Source organism: Schistocerca cancellata, chromosome 1 (genome assembly GCF_023864275.1).
Source record: "Schistocerca cancellata isolate TAMUIC-IGC-003103 chromosome 1, iqSchCanc2.1, whole genome shotgun sequence".
NCBI classification, from domain to species: Eukaryota; Metazoa; Arthropoda; class Insecta; order Orthoptera; family Acrididae; genus Schistocerca; species Schistocerca cancellata.
The window spans coordinates 1,153,456,289-1,153,467,864 of NC_064626.1; positions in this window are offsets into that span (position 1 = coordinate 1,153,456,289).

Consider the following 11,576-nt stretch of genomic DNA (forward strand, 5'->3'; position numbering starts at 1 on the left):
GATTTCTTATACACAAACAGCAGTTGACCGGCGTTGCTTGGTGTAACCTTGTTGTGATGCCTTGTGTAAGGAGGAGAAATGCGTACCATCACGTTTACGACTTTGATAAAAGGTCGGATTGTAGCCTACCGCGATTGCGGTTTATCGTATCGCGACATTGCTGCTCGCGTTGGTCGAGATCCAATGACTGTTAGCAGAATATGGAATCGGTGGGTTCAGGAGGGTAATACGGAACGCCGTATCACTAGCAGTCGAGATGACAGGCATCTTATCCGCGTGGCTATAACGGATCGTGCAGCCACGTATCGATCCCTGAGTCAACAGATGGGGACGTTTGCAAGACAACAACCATTTGCACGAACAGTTCGACGACGTTTGCAGCAGCATGGACTATCAGCTCGGAGACCATGGCTGCGGTTACCCTTGACGCTGCATCACAGACAGGAGTGCCTGCGATGGTGTACTCAACGACGAACCTGGGTGACGAATGGCAAAACGTCATTTTTTCGGATGAATTCAGGTTCTGTTTACAGCATCATGATGGTCGCATCCGTGTTTGTCGACATCGCGGTGAACGCACATTGAAAGCGTGTATTCGTCATCGCCATAATGGCGTATCGGCCGGCGTGATGGTATGGGGTGCCATTGGTTACACGTCTCGGTCACCTCTTGTTCGCTCTGACGGCGCTTTGAACAGTGGACGTTACATTTCATATGTGTTACGACCCATGGCTCAACCCTTCATTCGATCTCTGCGAAACCCTACATTTCAGCAGGATAATGCACGACCGCACGTTGCAGGTCCTGTACGGGCCTTTCTGGATACAGAAAATGTTCGACCGCTGCCCTGGCCAGCACATTCTCCAGATCTCTCACCCTACATTTCAGCAGGATAATGCACGACCGTATGTTGCAGGTCCTGTACGGGCCTTTCTGGATACAGAAAATGTTCGACTGCTGCCCTGGCCAGCACATTCTCCAGATCTCTCACCAATTGAAAACGTCTGGTCAATGGTAGCCGAGCAACTGGCTCGTCAGTATATGCCAGTCACTACTCTTGATGAACTGTGGTATCGTGTTGAAGCTGCATGTGCAGCTGTACCTGTACACGCCATCCAAGCTCTGTTTGGCTCAATGCCCAGGCGTATCAAGGCCGTTATTACGGTCAGAGGTGGTTGTTCTGGGTACTGATTTCTCAGGATCTATGCACCCAAATTGCGTGAAAATGTAATCGCATGTCAGTTATAGTATAATATATTTGTCCCACGAATACCCGTTTATCATCTTCATTTCTTCTTGGTGTAGCAATTGTAATGGCCAGTAGTGTATGTCGTCGGCGCAAATGAACTTTTTAGAGTGGCTGTTTGGTAGGTCAGATATGTATACATATTGAAGAGCAGAGGCGAAAGAACTGATACCTGGGGAAGGCCGTCATTGAGTTGGTATTTGCGGTTTTTCCTGCCTTTAAGGTGTACTTCGATGTGTCTATTTGCCAGCATGTTGTTAAGTAGTGTGGCTAGTTTTTTACAAGGTATGATGCGTAGGAATTTCAGCAGCATTCCTTGTCTCCATACTGTGCCATACGCAGACGATAGATCAATAAATACAGCTGTGGATTTTTTCTTTCCTTCAAAGCCCCTTTCGATACGTGTGGTTACTGCTAGGACCTGGTCTTCGCAGCTCCTTTAAGGTCTAAAGCCAGCCTGTTCTACTGGTATCTTCTCCTCAACAGTGGGTTTTATTCTGTTAAGAATGAGCCTCTCGAGCAATTTATAGCAGACGCTCAGGAGAGCTATGGGTCTGTTGTCTTCAGGGTGCTTTTCTTCCTTTCCCGGTTTTAGGATTGCTATGATTCTGGCTCTCTTAAAAAAAGGTTGGCAGCCTTACAGTCTGTAATATGTTGTTGAAGAATTCTGTCATCCATTGAAGAGCATTGGGGTCGCAATGCTTGAATGCAGCTTTCCTTGTTTTTGTGTCCTTAATGGCCTTGGAGTTCTCGTGTGTCCCAAAATTCTTTCAGTTGTCAGTTTCACGTGTTCTTCTTTTAATACTGTTCAGTTCTTCTCTGATTTTTCCGGTTTTCTTTTTCTCTATCTCTGTTAGTCTACTTGTAAGTTTTGAAATTCTGTTGGTAACATCATTGGGACTTATATCACTACTATTGTGTACTCTTTTCATTGAAGTCGCACCCAGTCTTGACAGTTAGTGCCATGCTTATATACTGGACTGTTCGAATCTCATTTCATTCATTAATGTGTGCCATTTTTCTCGGCGAGCTGAGTCCAAACATTGCAAAAGCTCGTCAGCGACTTCAGGGTCGGCATTCTCCAGGTATTCGTTATAGAGGTCAGTGCATTCCTGGTTACATCCTGGAATGTATGTTGTCCGATAGCCCATGGGGACATGCTTTCTGGCGATGGGTAATAGCAGGCCCACAATCCATTGAATGTTAAACTTTAGCTCAGAAGTATAGTTCTCCCGGTTAGATTTACCAAAATTCCATCTGGGTTTAGGAATCGATCAGATGACAGGAATTTGTACCCTAGGTTGAGCAGAACAGGCCTATGTTCACTGCAAGGGAAATCTGAGAGTTCTTTCTTGTTGCAACGTAAAGATGTACTCTGTACATCTTTTGTGACGAAGCACAAATCTGGGCAGTAGTCTCCACCCCATCTAGCAGAGTGGAATGTGCCCCTGTCTTTGGGGTCATATATTAGAAAAGTATTCTGTGTCTCTTGCCCATTTGGATACTTCTTCGCCGTCTTGGCTGGTGTAGGTGTATCCCCATTGAGTGCTATAACAGTTGAAGTCTCCCATGACTGCAGGGTGTTGGATATCTCGGATTGTGTTGTCATTTCAAGCTTGGGCTGGAGTCCTACAGAGGTCTATAATTTCCATATTAGAAATTTTAATGCTTGTGGCATACATGTTTCCTTCTGTAGTGGATACCACGTTATTCACTGTCTCGATGTTATTCCTTACACAGGTGGCAGTGCCATATGTCGTACGGCATGTGGCAGCAGCTAGGGCGAAACCAAGCAGTTAGCATCTGTTTCTTAGTTGTCTCATCAGCACAGTGTGTTTCCTGAAGTAAAACTACATCAACAGAGTGATCATTCAGGATCTTTAGTGGGTAATCTGCTTGTGATCTGCTTGCACCTTCTATGTTCAGTTGTAATATTTTCAAGACATCTCCTACATCCCTCGTCGGCTGGTTCTGATAATAACCGTTTGTTTTAGCATTTGCTTTCGTATTCGTTACGTTGTATCCCGTGTAAGTCCAGCGGCCGGTATTGTATACTATTTAGTTTAGTCAAGTTGACCGGTATGCACTACGTGGAGGCTAGTCTACTTTGCATAGTTACTGTAATGACGTCATGATCGCTAATCCCCTTTTCTATACTGAGGTTGTCGATAAGATCCGGCCAATTTGTACGAGGGTAATCCCAAAAGTAAGGTCTCCTATTTTTTATAAGTAAATAGACCTGTTTATTTCTCAAGACTTACGTCAGTTTACGGCTTGAAGATTTAGCTATTTTTCGGCATGATCACCATTTCTGTCGATGCATTTTTGTAGATGCTGTGGCAGTTTTTGTATGCCCATGTCATACCAGCTCGCCGCCATGCTGTTCAGAAAGTTATGAACTGGTGTGATTGTTGCTTGGTCTCAGGTGTAAAGTGGTATGCTCAGGTTTCGTCACCGGTGACAATTGAGTCCAGAAAGTTGTCCTGTTCGGCTGCAAGGCGGTGAAGAAATGCGCGGGAAGCATCAACTCTTTGCCGCATGTGGTCCTCAGTCAGCATGCGAGGCACCCATCTTGTGCCCACCTTCCGGTAGTTCAATGTTTCCGTTAAAATTCCGTGAGCGGTGCTTCGAGAAACCTCAGGAACCAACGTGCAAAGATCATCCAGGGTGATCCACCGATCTTCACGCATGCTTTGCTCAACTTTCAACACTGTCTCCTAAGAAATTAACGGTCTCCCGCTCCTTTGTTCGTCGCGTATTTCGGTCCGACCAGCTGCAAACTCTCTACACCACTTACGAACATTTTTGACATCCATGCACGACTCACCATATACTTCCATCAATTGGAGATGGATTTAAATCGGCGCAGTGCCCTTTGCGTTCAAAAACTGAATAACTGCGCGCAATTCGCACTTGGCGGTAACATCCAACGGGAGCTCCATTCTCAACGGCTGCCAAGCCAAGACTGAGCGCCTCAGAGCGCCGTGCGCATGTTTGCACACAGCGCGTGAAGGACTCTTCATAACAGTGTGACCAACTGCCACACAAACAGAGTTCTGTACTTATAAAAAAATAGGATACCTTACTTTTGGGATTACCCTCGTAGCTACAAGGTCTAAGATATTTCCGTTGCGTGTGGGCTGCCGAGCTAGCTGCTCAAGACAAATTTTAGAAAACGTGTTCAAAAGTGTTTTGCACGACTGCCTGTCTGTACCCTCCGCAATGAATCCATAGCCATCCTAGTCTATACTTGGTAGGTTAATGTCACCTCCAACTAGTATTACGTGATTGGATATTTACGCGCTACTGACCACAGACTTTCTTTGAATGACTCTAGAACTGCCACAGCGGAATCGGATGGCCCATAAAAACACCCAACAATTAACTTGGTTTCACCTACACCTGTTATACGCTACCAGATAACTTCGCTGTCGCACTCCACTTAGACCTCAATAGAGACGATATTTTTGTCAACTGCAATGAACGCTCCCCGTCCTATGGTCTCTAATCTGTCTTTCTGACTCGCTAAATATCTCGGAGTTCTCCACTTCGGCTTTCATCCAGCTCTCGGTCCCAAGAACAATTTGAGCGCGAGATTTTTCCTGTAGGGCCGTAAAAATTCGGGAACTTTGCTACGAATACTTCAACAGTTTACTGATAAAACTTTGGCAGTCGAAGTGTCTTTACTCTGAACGCGGTCAAACTTCTCTTGCTGCCAAGTGTTCATCAGAGTACCTTAAACTACCGTCTATCCTAAAAAACTATCAAGTTAACTCCATAAGTACTCTACTACCCGAGTATCTGCTACCTTCATGTGAAGCACTCCTGCCCTACCAAGGGGAGTCCTACAAATCCCCACCCAATAACGCAACTCAAGAAATCTTCAGCCAAGCTCACCACAGAGTAAAGGAAGCCTTTGGCTGAGGCCTTCCACTAATCTCCAAATCAAAGCACCCATATGGTAACAATGCTACAAATTGCGAGCTCTGTTTGCAGTCTGCACGCGAGGCCAGCAGTCTTGACAACCTCTGCCAACCATTTATATGAACTGAGGATCGCATTCCGAGCCTATGCGACAAGCGTCATTGGTGTCGACACGAACCACAACTTGCACACGACTGCACTCTGCAGGCTTGATAGCCAGACAATGCCGCCTCAACATGTCGGCTGAGGTCCCCCAGCAAACATACCGAGTGCACATTGGTTTCTTTGCAGCCCTGAACGCTATCTGTCCAAGGGGTTCCATAAGACGCCTAACCTTGGAGCTCTCGATAATTGATAACCCCTACCCTCTCTCCCCCCCCCCCCCCCCTGCTGAAGGAACGGCCACTTGTTCACTCACAGGGTGAATGGCCGAGTCCAGGCGGTCAGTCTCCACATTGGTCCTCTACCTCGAGTGACACGAATCTGTTATCACGCGCCACCCACCCCTGTGGGGAGGACGGATCCACCGTGTCGGGTACACTACCTGAAATTGCTTGGTAAATCGCTCTTGTGTGCAGAGTCGGCGAAAGCAACCGATTAGGGAAGATACTGTGATATTGTTCCTACAAGATTGACGACGATATATCTGATCTGTGAGGTACTAAATATCCCACACTCTACTCTTGATTTCCAGGGGATTTCTTGGTGTAAACTGTCTTCAAGTAAAAAAGATGGGAAAAAAGTATTACTGTTTTGAAATTATAATTTGGTCTTGATTTCCGGTAGCTGCACTGTTATAATTATGTTAAAATATCTAATAATAATAAGAATTAACATAATTTGAAGTACCATAAATTTGAAAAGTTAATAAACCACGGAATAATGTAAATATAGAGGTAAAAATTGACACACATGCTTGGAATGACATGGGGTTTTATTAGAACAAAAAAAATGTAGATGAAAAAAAAATCAAAGTTCACAAAATGTCCGACAGGTGGCGCTGGACAGTAAAAACGTCATTGACTGCGCATGACAATCGTGTATAAAAGGAGCTGTATTGAGAGAGAGAATCAGATGCGCCAGCAGTCGCGGCATGTTCACGTTACCTGAAAAGGCGCTTTTAGCGAAGCTGTATTATCAGAATGGGGAATGTGCTAGTTCAGCGTTACGATCCTATCGCCGTAGGAAGGGGATTCGAACGGGTAAAGGTCCGTTGACAAATGCAGCTATGGCGAGAATGATTTCGAAGTTCAAAGCCACGGGTTGTTTAGACGATAGACCCCGTAGTGGCCGGCCGAGAACAAGGCGTAATGCTGCTGAGACAGTTCAACAGTTCAGGAAGAAATGGAGACTGTAGCGGGTTCGTCTATGCACGGGGAAGTCAGAGCTCGTGCAGTCGCACGTCGCACCGGCATTCCATACACTACTGTTTGGTTGGCACTTAGGTGTACCTTCCGATACTATCCGTACAAAATCCATCGGCATCATGAACTGTTACCTGGCGATTTAGCGAAGCGGAGGGCATTTGCGGTGTAGACGTTCCAAAAGATGGCGGAAGATGACGACTGGTTGAGTAACGTGTTGTGGACCGACGAAGCTCATTTCACGCTCCGAGGGTCTGTCAACGCCCACAACTGCAGAATTTTGGCTACCGAAAATCCTAGTACTGTCGTGGAAACTTCATTGCACGACGAGAAAGTCACGGTATGGGTTGGGTTTACCACATCTACCGTTATCGGGCTTTTTTTGTTCGAGAAAATGCGTGTTCTGGTTTTGTAACTGCTACCGTAATGGGTGAGAGGTACGCCGATATGTTACAGAATCACATCATCCCCAGCCTGGCTGATAAACACCTGCTGGAACGTACGATGTTTATGCAGGATGGCGCTCCACCCCACATTGCTAGACGCGTGAAAGATCTCTTGCACACGTCGTTTGGTGATGATCGTGTGCTCAGCTGCCATCTTCGTCATGCTTGGCCTCCCAGGTCCCCAGACCTCAGTCCGTGCGAGTATTGGCTTTGGGGTTACCTGAAGTCGCAAGTGTATCGTGATCGACCGACATCTCTAGGGATGCTGAAAGACAACATCCGACGCCAATGCCTCACCATAACTCCGGACATACTTTACGGTGCTGTTCACAACATTATTTCTCGACTACAGCTATTGTTGAAGAATGATGGCGGACATATTGAGCCGTTCCTGTATAGAACATCATCTTTGCTTTGTCTTACTTTGTTATGCTAATTATTGCTATTCTGATCAGATGAAGCGCCATTTGTCGGACATTTTTTGAACTTTTGTATTTTTTTGGTTCTAATAAAACTCCATGTCATTCCAAGCATGTGTGTCAATTTGTACCTCTCTATCTACATTATTCCGTGATTTATTCAGTTTTTCAAACTTATACTGACTTTTTGATCACCCGATATATAATAATAAGAAATAACTATTAATACGTATTTTAATGTAAGTGCCACAATTCTCTACTGGATGATATTGTCACTATATATAAATGTTTTAAAGTGGAGATATAGTATTTCTTAACTTGCAATTTTACTGTATAGGAAACAACTACTAAAGTATTGTATTATCTCTGCCCTGGATGTAAGCACTGCTAGCTCAAACTCTGCGTGACAGAGCAGCCTCAGGGACCATTTCACACAATTAGTGATGTGTTGGCAGAAGAGCCAACACCGTGTTGCTAGAGGAGGCCGAAATGCACGCGTTTAAGCTCACGCTGGCGCGAGGTCTGGAAAATGACAAGGAATTATAGTAGCCGAAAATAGTACATAGCTTCTGGAATACTTAACTTTAATTCATAATTGGTGAACATCGGTCTGACGGTACAGGCATCCATAGATAAATAACAAATGTGAATGGCGCCTTGCTAGGTCGTACCAAATGACGTAGCTGAAGGCTATGCTAACTATCGTCTCGGCAAATGAGAGCGTATTTGTCAGGCTAGCTTCGCTAGCAAAGTCGGCTGTACCACTGGGGCGAGTGCTAGGACGTCTCCCTAGACCTGCCGTGTGGCGGCGCTCGGTCTGCAATCACTGACAGTGGCGACACGCGGGTCCGACGTATACTAGCGGACCGCGGCCGATTTAAAGGCTACCACCTAGCAAGTGTGGTGTCTGGCGGCGACACCACAATTAGTGTTTCACTTTATTAGATATTCGACGACGATTGCCAGACCTGATTCAAATGTTTCCTTCTTTAAAGAAAGTGTCGTTGATTTGAAGGTAGTTTTGTTCTCGTGGTCGTCTAGCAAAAGTAAGTTTTGAATGAGTTTAGTTCAGTTCATTGAACACTGAAGAACTTGTTGGCAGAATTCTACTATTTTTTTACTTGCCGATTAATGAGAACTGAGAGCACTTATTGCCGGTAATGTTCATAAAATTCGCCAAGCAAACGTGCGAATGTCATTACCGGATCAGACTGACCTTAGTGAATTTATGAATAATTTTAATTACTGTAAAAGTTGCAAAAGTGGCTTAGCAACGCTACATTCGTGATCATTTGGGAGCAATATTTGTACGGAACTGATCTAATACTGAAGCATCTTACGACAGACTGTCACACAGGAGACGTTTTCCATGCAGCATAAGATCGCATTTAATTTCACTTACGACGAGTAGGGTTTGCTTATTTCGCAATTATTTATAAGTACTGCATATGATGTTACTCATGTATTTTGTTGGCTGTCTGTGGTTTCCATGAAAGAGAAATGCGGTTGTCACAGTCACCGCATCGTGACAAACACAATACTGTCACTTACACTACTGGCCGTTAAAATTGCTACACCAAGAAGAAGTGAAGATGATAAACGGATATTCATTGGACAAATATATTATACTAGAACTGACATGTGATTACATTTTCACGCAGTTTGGGTGCACAGATCCTGAGAAATCAGTACCCAGAACAACCACCTCTGTCCGTAATAACGGCCTGGATACGCCTGGGCATACAGCTGCCCATGCAGCTTCAAAACGATACCACAGTTCATCAAGAGTAGTGACTGGTGTATTGTGACGAGCCAGTTGCTCGGTCACCATTGAGCAGACGTTTTCAGTTGGTGAGAGATCTGGAGAATGTGCTGGCCAAGGCAGCATTCGCACATTTTCTGTATCCCGAAAAGCCCGTACAGGACATGCAACATGCGGTCGTGCATTATCCTGCTGAAATGTAGGGTTTCGCAGGGATCGAATGAAGGGTACAGCCACGGGTCGTAACACATTTGAAATGTATATCCAATGTTCAAAGTGCCGTCAATGCGAACAAGAGGTGACCGAGACTTGTAGCCAATGGCACCCCATACCGTCACGCCGGGTGATACGTCAGTATGGCGATGACGAATACACACATCCAATGTGCGTTCACCGCGATGTCGCCAAACACTGAAGCGACCATCATGATGCTGTACACAGAACCTGGATTCATCCGAAAAATGACGTTTTGTCATTCGTGCACCCAGGTTCGTCGTTGAGTCACCAGCGCAGACGCTCCTGCCTGTGATGCACCGTCAAGGGTAACCGCAGCCATGGTCTCCGAGCTGATAATCCATGCTGCTGCAAACGTCGTCGAACTGTTCGTGCAGATGGTTGTTGTCTTGCAAACGTCCCCATCTGTTGACTCAGGGATCGAGACGTGGCTGCACGATCTGTTACAGCCATGCGGATAAGATGCCTGTCATCTCGACTGCTAGTGATACGAGGTCGTTGGGATCCAGCACGATATTCCGTATTATCCTCCTGGACCCACCGATTCCATATTCTGCTAACAGTCATTGGATCTCGACCAACGCGAGCAGCAATGAAATCATCTTCCAAAACCTTCATGTACCATTGGGTACTTACCGTGCCATCAAGGAATATCGCACTGATTATTCTGTGACTGGAAATTCCACACCACACAGTCACCCATTGGGGATGAAGAGACTTCTCGATCGCGGAATGCGGATTCTGTTGTAACCTGTTGCGACGCGACCGTTCCAGTCGCGGGGTGGCCGAGAAAGCGCGACGGGACCAAACGGAGAGCGGCCAGTGAACAAAGAAACGAACGAAAAGGACGGACACAAAACAATGACGGACGATGGAGAGAGACCTTACGACGACAACACGCAAGAAGCAACGGAGTGACAGAGACAACCAAACGAATCCAAGACGCCCACTAGTAATGAAAACAAAGAACGACAAACAAGCTGTCTGTGTCGAGGCGATGTGTCGAAACTCACGCAACGATTAGATTCGCTGGCTGAGCGAGAGCCAGGCGCTTAAATACTCTATCGAGGGCGCCGCTATTGGCCGCTGGAAACAGGTGTTCCACTGTGGCGTGCTTACACTAAATGCGGAACAGGATACGCGCCGCCACAGCTTACGGCGCGATGGTGCAGAGACCTCTAGGGGTCTTCGACGTCCATGACGTCTGGCGGGGATTCAAATTCCGCGGCGCGCAGTACCAGAGATTCTCAGTCCCCCAAATGCTCCAGTTCTGCTTATTGACGAACCCATCCAAATGAAATGGGCACCGTTGCTAAGCCAAACCGAGCATCACCTACTAATTCCCATCATGCCCCGCTACCAATCGTGCAGTTTGCACGTCCTAGCGCAAACCGTCCAGAAGCTATGACGATTTTATTTCATGCAGTTCAGTAATTGTCACCCTGCATAAACATGTGATTGCTTAAACTGACACACAATATTTTTTTAGCGCAACGCTACGCGCTGTTCACATCCAGCTGCCTAACACTACAATGGCGAGTATTACAACAATGCAAAGCAGCCACAGACTGCACACAGCACAGCCAGTGATTTTCATATAGAACGCTACGTAACGTTGCCAATAAGAAAACATAAACAGCCTACTTACATAGCCCCCATGCTCCCCACAAAAAATTTTACAAATAGTTTTGGGCAGTGGCCAATAATGACTTGATAAAATTTTTCATAATTACAATAACAAAGAAATCAAATGCACACACTTATTGATACAATGTTGGTCAAAAGCTAAAATTTTCTCACAGTCCATAAAGATAATCCTGATCATTTATCATAATAGTAATTACAGTTTTTTCCTTTTTTTTTTTTTTACAAAGTCTCATTAGTAAAAGAAATTGCACACAGAAGTAGTGGATTTCCATGTAGTCTTGATGAAGTAGTGTTTTCCTTCCAACAGAAAGACAGTGCTGACTCTTGACATGCTGACAGGTAATGGGCCACAACAGAGCAAACCCACAGCAGAGCCAGTGATTTTCATAAAGAGCGCTACGTAACGTTGCCAATAAGAAAACATAAACAGCCTAGTTGCCAATAAGAAAACATAAACAGCCTACTTACACAGTGTATTGCCAGTTCTTCATAGTGCCCAACGGGCTCAATGTTTCGGAGAGCAGACATGTCTCC